The sequence below is a fragment of the Zingiber officinale genome, chromosome 9B, assembly GCF_018446385.1.
Source record: "Zingiber officinale cultivar Zhangliang chromosome 9B, Zo_v1.1, whole genome shotgun sequence".
NCBI classification, from domain to species: domain Eukaryota; kingdom Viridiplantae; phylum Streptophyta; class Magnoliopsida; order Zingiberales; family Zingiberaceae; genus Zingiber; species Zingiber officinale.
In genome coordinates, this window is record NC_056003.1 from 60599910 (window position 1) to 60607756 (window position 7847).

The window sequence follows — 7847 nt, forward strand, 5'->3', positions numbered from 1 at the left end:
TTCAATTGTTGAATGAGTCTAATTTAAATTTGATTTATGAGTCAATTTATATTAATGAATTGAGATTCATTAAATTAAAATTGACTTGAATCAAAGCTTGGATTTAACTCAACAAGGAAGAGCATTGGTCAAGTTTGACTTGACCAAATAGAGGTTGACACATCAAGTTTTGACTTGATGAATTGACACATCATGAGGATGACTCATCCTACATGGCATGCCACATCATCCCCTTATATAATGGTGTGCCACCTCATGGAGGTTACACACCATTAATCCTCTTAATGTGGCCGGCCACATTAATGTGGGGGTTACACATGTGGTGGCCGGCCACACTAAGTGAGGAGAGGGTTTCATTTGGTGGCAATTGAATGGTGTTCAATGCTTCTTCTTCCTTGGGTGCTTCTCCCTCTCTCTAGCTTGCTGATGGTCGTGGCTTCATGGTGGAGAAGAAGTGAGAGTTGATTCCAAGCAACTAGGTGGTGTGAAGGTCACAAAAGGAGAGTACCTAGAGGAGTGTGTGAGTTCCTTTTTCCCTTCTCTCCTTTCTCACCTTTTAGATCCAATCCGAGAGCCCTATAAAGTGCTAGCACACTTGTGGGTTCTCCTCTCCATCTTTGAGTGGTAGAAGACCACTCCTTGTTCGTGTGGATACCGCTAGAGGACCGTTCGCTTGACGGTCTCGAGATCCGGCTACCTTTTGGACGTTGCGGGATTACGAAGGGCACGCATCAAGGGTAAATGTTTTTCCCTCGTAGATCTAAGAGTCGATCGTGTTTTAAACTCGTACTCGTATTTTTTGAAAGTTTTACCTTGCACGAGATCCGTGGCTTGGGCGATTCGGGGTTTTCACGACGCGAAAAGCGGTTTTCTCGCTTAGCACCTCTAATTGATGGCTTAAAATACTTGTGGGATAAAGGTGTTAATCAATATGATGCATATCAAAAGGAAATTTTCTCGCTTAAAGTTTTTTTACTATGGATGATTATTTTCCTACATATGGGAACATGTCAAATTGTGTTGTCAAAGGATATCATGCATGTCCAATATGTGGTGAGTTTATATTCAACAAGGTTGAAGCATATGTCACATTCCGCAAGTGTACAGAAATATCGTAAGTAATATAAAAGATTATCGTATCCACAGGGACTGGAATAAGCACTAAAAATATCTCAAAGCGAATTAGCTAAACAACTAATCAATTGGTTTCAAATGCTAAGGATGAAAAATAAATCTAAAATGAAAGATTAACAAACAAGAGTTTGGGGTTTGAGTTATGATAAAGGGAGGTTCTAGGAGTTTTGGTTTCTTTGTAAGATCTCTTGAATGTATATGGTTTACCAATTCTTATTTCTCAATTGTCTAATATTTGTAGAAGGTTGTCAGTTCTCTCTTGCAATAGATAACGAGCTTAGGACTGAAAAATGTACCTAAATGTGATCAATTAGATATGAACCTACATTGTCCTTATACAGGATTGCACCTATTACTATACTTCCCTCGGATATTAACATAGAAGTTCATAGCTTCTTAACCCATAAAGATACAAGGATTGAATCATAAAATCTATCCTACTCTCTTGAATATTCTCATTTCCCCTTCAAGGTTATCCCTCAAACGTCCTTACACGGGCTTGCACCTATCACGTGGATCCCTCGGAAAATTGAGTGAGAGTTAATCTCTACAAAGTCTATAAGATATCCAAACAATCAATCAAGAATGAGAATTAAGCCCTAATCACAATTAATCATTCAAGATCCAATCGATACAAACTAGGCAACATCATAGAAACAAAGAAATGATAAATCCACAAGAGTATACATTAATTTATCTCACAAATACTCCCTCCATCCTAGAACACAAAGATCTACTCCATAAAACGAAGAAAGAAAACCAAAGATATGAAAATTACAAGCATTTCTTCAATCCCAATCCAAGAAGAGGAGAGAAAGAAAACTTATCTACAATTTAGCTCTATCTTCGGATCCAATCCTCGCTCCCGGAGTCGAATTCACCAAGATCTCCCTTTAGATCGCCCAAAAATCCTCCTAAGAATGGGAGGAATCCACCAAATCTTGCTTTCTACCCAAAGGGGAGAAGATCCCCTTTCAAATCTTCAAAGAGGCTTTAAATAGAGGGGGTTTTCGGACGCCACACGGCCCCGAGGCATGGCCGTGTGAGGTTCACACGGACAGAGTCTTTCCCCTCTCTGCCATCCATATACGGCCGTGTGGTGTACACAACCGTGGACAACTCCCATCAAGACCTCCAAGCACGGCCGTGTAGATCCACACGGCCTGGACTGCCCCAGCTTCTGGAAACCTGGCACGACCGTGTGGTGCACACGACCAGAACACTTTTAAGCGCTGGGAACCTTGCATGACCGTGTGATGCACACGGCCAAGGCCTTCTGGGTCTCTGGAAACCTTACACGGCCATGTAGATCCACACGGCCATGTAAGGATTGAACTCTGATTTGCTTCAAAACTTGGCACGGCCGTGTGAGGTTCACACGGCCAGGCCAAGTTCTTTGTCTGCTTCTCCTGGTTGACCACACGGCCAGAGCACTCCACCCAGGTAGGGCCGTGTATGACACACGACCAAGTGCTTTCTCCAATGCTTAGCTCATAAGTTTGTCCAAGAATGTAGAATCTTCACCAAATTTGACTCCTGTGTACAAAAAATGCACAAAAAGCAGATCTTCGAACAAAAAGAGTAAATATGCTAAAAGAAAAGATGGAAGTATAAAAATGCATAGATCAAGCAAGCTCAAAGTATGTAAATGTGCGTCAAAACATTTATAAAAGTATATAAAAGTGTACGAAAATATATGTAAATATTTTATGAGATATGTGGGACAATGAAAATGAATGGTGTTCCTTCAGAAGTAGTGCGGTTATTATTATTTGGGTTTTCTTTGAGAGATAGGGCCAAGCAATGGTTGAATTCTTTGGCTCCCCACAATATCACCACTTGGGAACAATGTGAGCAACAATTCCTTGATAAATTCTATCTCCCAAGTAAAACTGCTTATATGAGGAATTTGATTGCAATTTTCAAACAAGATGACTCAGAATCTCTATTTGAAGCTTGGGATAGATACAATAGTATGCTCAGACAATGCCCTCACCACGGTTTGGAAAGATGGTTAGTGTTGCATACTTTCTATAATGGTATTAATTATCATACCAAAGTGTCCCTTGATTCAACTGCTGGAGGGGCACTCATGAATAAAAATTTGGATGAAGCTAAGGAAATCATAGAGAGTGTAGCACAAAATCATCATCAATGGGCAAATGAAAGAAGTGGTGGTCATCCTTCAATAAACCCAATAACAAAAGCATCAGGAAAGTTTGATGTTGATACAGTGACTTTATTGGCTGCAAAACTTGATGCTCTTACAAAAAAATTTAAGAATATGGGGATTAGTTCAAATATGGTAAATGCCATTGCTATATATCTTGTGAAGTATGTGGGAGTTCAGAACATTCAAATGACTCATGTCCATTGGGAGCTATCACTGCACAAATTAATCAATTGGAGCAATGCGATGCAATCATGGGTTTCAATCAAAAATAGAACAACCCATACTCAAATACTTACAACCCTGGATGGAAAAACCATCCAAATTTCTCTTACAGAAATAATCAGGATTAAGGACCATCTATGGGGGTAAGACCAAATTTTCAATCTGGGCAACAAAATTTTCAGCAACAATCTTTTCAAGGCTTTCCTACATCCAAAATTGAAAAGATGCTTGAAGAAATTATCTCCAATCAAAATGAAATGAAGCAGGATCTATTGAAGCTTACTCAGAGAATGGATAATTCTGAAAAGCATCAAAAGATTCAGGATAGCTAAATTGCCCAGCTAGCTTCCTCATCTTCTAGAGCACCAGGACAACTTCCTGGAAAACCTGATGTAAATCCTATGGAGCATTGCAATATAATTGAGCTTAGGAGTGGATGGACCTAGGGAAATCCCCAAGTGATTGCTCAAAAAGGGATGCAAAATGAAGAAGAGCTCTCTCCTCCTACACCTAGTTAGATTTTTGATAATGAGGAGAATACCATTGAGGTTGAAGAGACTCTTCCACTGAACCATCAGAGCAAAGTTATCCCTTTTCCCCAAAGACTCAATATGCTTAAAAAGGATGAAGTATTTGGCAAATTTTTGGAGAAGGTTAAAGAGATATGCGTTGAAGTTCCTCTTATAGATGCTATTCTTCAAATGCCAAAGTTTGCCAAATTCCTGAAGGATATCATGTCAAATAAAAGAAAGAGAGGAGATGTAGAGACCATTGCACTAACTGAGGAATGCAGCGCTCTTTTGGTGAAGAACACTTCCCCAAAATTGAAGGATCCAGGGAGCTTTTATATTCCTTGCAATATAGGAACAGAATTCATTGAAAAAGCATTTTGTGATTTGGGGGCAAGTGTTAGCCTCATTCCCTATTCAATTTGTAATAAGTTAGGTCTCAAAAACATTAAAATTACTACTATGGCACTACAACTTGCTGATCATTCCTGTAGGTACCTTATGGGTATTATTGAAGATGTGCCAGTAGAAGTTGGTGGGAGTATTATTCCCACAGATTTTGTTGTGTTGGACATGGAAGAGGACCCTAATATTCCTATGATATTAGGAAGACCATTCCTTGCTACAGCTGGAGCAATTATTGATGTTAAAAATCATAAGTTGTCATTGGTAATTGGTAAGGAACGGTTGGAGTATGATTTATCTAATGTCTCTAACTATGTTTCTTCTCTTTTAAATGCTTGTAGCTGGGCAAGCATTTACAAACTTGAGGAATAGAATTTCCATCCTTATGGAAGGCCACCTAATGAAAAGAACAATTTGGTGGAGGATGTTAGGAGGAGACCTCCCAACAAAAATGAAAAATATGTCTGCCCTCCAAGGGCAAGGAAACGAGAAGAATAAGTTGGATTGGTTGAGCTAAAGACCCTAAACAAGCGCTTCTTGGGAGGCAACCCAAGGGTTCTTTTAGTTAGTTGAATTTTGTATTTTCATCTTTATTTTGTTTTCACTATGTTTTAGTTTTGTTTTCAGGTTAAAATCTACTTCCATGAGCTAGCCATGACTTCTTCATGAGCATGGAAGTATTGGAGAAGTGGGTTAGGAGAATAAACATCAAATGGAATAAAACAGGGCATGGCTGTGTGTTGTACACGACCAAGCAAATGAAGCAGTGAAGGAAAAGGATATGGCCGTGTCTACCAGACACGGCCGTGTGGAGTCTGCAGAGAAGGAAGGGAGCATGGCCGTGTACCAGACACGACCATGCAAAGAATCCAGAGAAGGAGAGTTCTTCGGCCGTGTTCCAGACACGACCGTGTGGAGAAATCAGAGCAAAAGCTTGCATTGGCCGTGTACCAAACACGACAATGTGCCAAATCCAGAGAAGAGAACTCAGAAGGCCGTGTCCCGGACACGGCCGTGTGAAGAAAGCCGAGAAGAAGAAGGATGTGGCCATGTCCCAGACACGGCCGTGTGAGTGAAGCCGAGGAGGAAAAGGGAGAGGCCGTGTAGATCTACACGGCCCATGTGGAGAAGCCCTTAAGAGGCCGTGTTTTCCTTACACGGCCAGATTTTGGCCGTGTCCCGCACACACCCACCTCTCTTAAAACATCTTCTTTTCTCTCAATCTCTTTAAAATCCCTCTTTTCTTCAACCTTTTCCTCAAACTCTCTTAGATCTAGATTCTTTTCCTCTCCAACACTCAAGATCTTTGTTCCCCTAACCTTAAATCTTGTTCTTCAAAAATTTGTTTCTTTGAGATCTTACTTCTCTAACCCTAACTAGTCCCTTCCCTCATCTAAACTCAACAAGATGTCCAATATTTTGAAGAAACTTCGTAAAGGAAGTGGTGGATCTAGTGGAGATAAAGAGATGGAACCATCTAGGGATAAAGGAAAACAACCGATGAAGGGCAAAGGAAAGAGGACTTCGCGCAACGAAGGTAATGACAATGAATTCAATATAGTATTTAGAAATGATGATCATATAACTAGATTTGCAATTCTTGTCAATAGAAAAATTATGTGTACTTGATACATGGACCCAACTGTTCTTGATATGCTTGGAATTAGGGAAGATGTAGATTTGTTGATTGGGTTTTTAGAGTGGGGTGATATTATGTACACACATTTGCCTACATATTCTCGTCTTGTTTTGGAGTTTTTAAGTTCATTAGATGTCCATTTTGTTAACGAGGATGATTATATTGGAAAAAATTCATTTAGATTGATGAATCAAGAATTTCAATGGACATTTAGTGATTTTAATTCTGGTTTTGGATTGTCTACTGGTAGCCCTCGTAGGTTTGATTCAAGGCTTAATTGGAATCATTTTTGGAATGCATTAACTGGATTGGATCAACCTTATGAGCCTTCAAGAGCTAAGGCTTCTCATATGCAAAACCCCATTTTTAGGTACCTACATAGAATTATGAGCAAAATTATTTTTGGTAGGGGAGAGAGTGATGGGGCAATTAAAAAGATAGAGCTTTATACTTTATGGACCATGCTTCATAAGGTCGATTTTGATTCTGGTTTTCATTTTGTACAAATCTTGTTAAGAGCCGCAAGAGCATCGTCGGGATCAATTGTCTTTGGTGGATTGATTACCCGAATAGCTTATAATTTAGATCTTGATTTAGATGGGTTGGAAATATTTCATGGCAATGACATGATAGACATTGAAGCATGTCTTGTTGGTGCAGTAAGCATTCGACGATCGAACCTCAATTTTGATAATGGCAAAGGGATTCAAAGTTAAGACTCCTTGTTATCTAACGTGGTTAAATAAGGTTTCAGGAAAGTCCTAACTGCGGTTAGGCAAGGGAAAATCCTAAGGGGGGGTAACCTTAGGTCCTAGGGGGTGGTAACCCTAGGTGAAGGAAAATCCTAAGGGGGGGTAACCTTAGGTCCTAGGGGGCGGTAACCCTAGGTGGAGGAAAATCCTAAGGGGCGGCAACCTTAGGTCCTAGGGGGTGGTAACCCTAGGTGAAGGAAAATCCTAAGGGGGGGTAACCTTAGGTCCTAGGGGGCGGTAACCCTAGGTGAAGGAAAATCCTAAGGGGGGGTAACCTTAGGTCCTAGGGGGCGGTAACCCTAGGTGGAGGAAAACCCTAAGGGGCGGCAACCTTAGGTCCTAGGAGGTGGTAACCCTAGGTGGAGAAAAACCCTAGGGGCGGTAACCCTAGGTCCTAGGGGGTGGTAACCCTAGGCGGAAAGTCCAGTCGGTCTGGAGGACCGGACTGGCATCAGGTAATCTCTCCTGAGGGGAGTAGGTGAGGACGCGTTCCCCGTAGAGGGAACAGTAGGCGTCGGGTCGACCTAGGGTTTCCGGTTGGAAACCCGAAGTCAGACTCGGACAGTCCGGAGACTCTCTATACTTATTTTATAATGTTTATTGTGCTAACTTTGTGTTGCAGGATAGTGTTTGGGACTAATGCATCTTGCAGGAGCAAAGGAGCAACCTAAAGCCTCGGATGAACAGTGTCCGAGGCGCCTCCATGGAGCTTGGAGGCGCCTCGGGTGCAAAAGCTGAAGCTTCAATGGAGGCGCCTTGAAGGGGGTTTAAGGCGCCTTGGAAGGCGCCTTGAGCAGGGTTTGAGGCGCCTTAAGCAGATGAAGTTCGACTAGATCAAGTTTGATCCGTGCGGAAGAATCGGCAGCATGGAGGCGCCTTGAACAGCCTTCAAGGCGCCTTGAACACCCTTTATAAGGGGGTTTCGACCAGCACTTCAAAACATCAAGTCTTAAGTGATTCAAGTGCTACGTGCTGCTCCAAACGACGTTCCGAAGTGCTGCTACTTGTGCCCG

The 7847-nt window shown here is 41.5% G+C and overlaps 1 non-coding gene across 1 annotated transcript; it reads right to left on the reverse strand.

Annotated features, from left to right (window-relative positions):
* Positions 1-3032: 3032 nt before the first annotated feature.
* LOC122025956 lies at positions 3033-3138 on the reverse strand. Its single transcript, XR_006123955.1, has one exon. It is a non-coding gene; the product is annotated as a small nucleolar RNA R71 (small nucleolar RNA).
* Positions 3139-7847: the final 4709 nt, after the last annotated feature.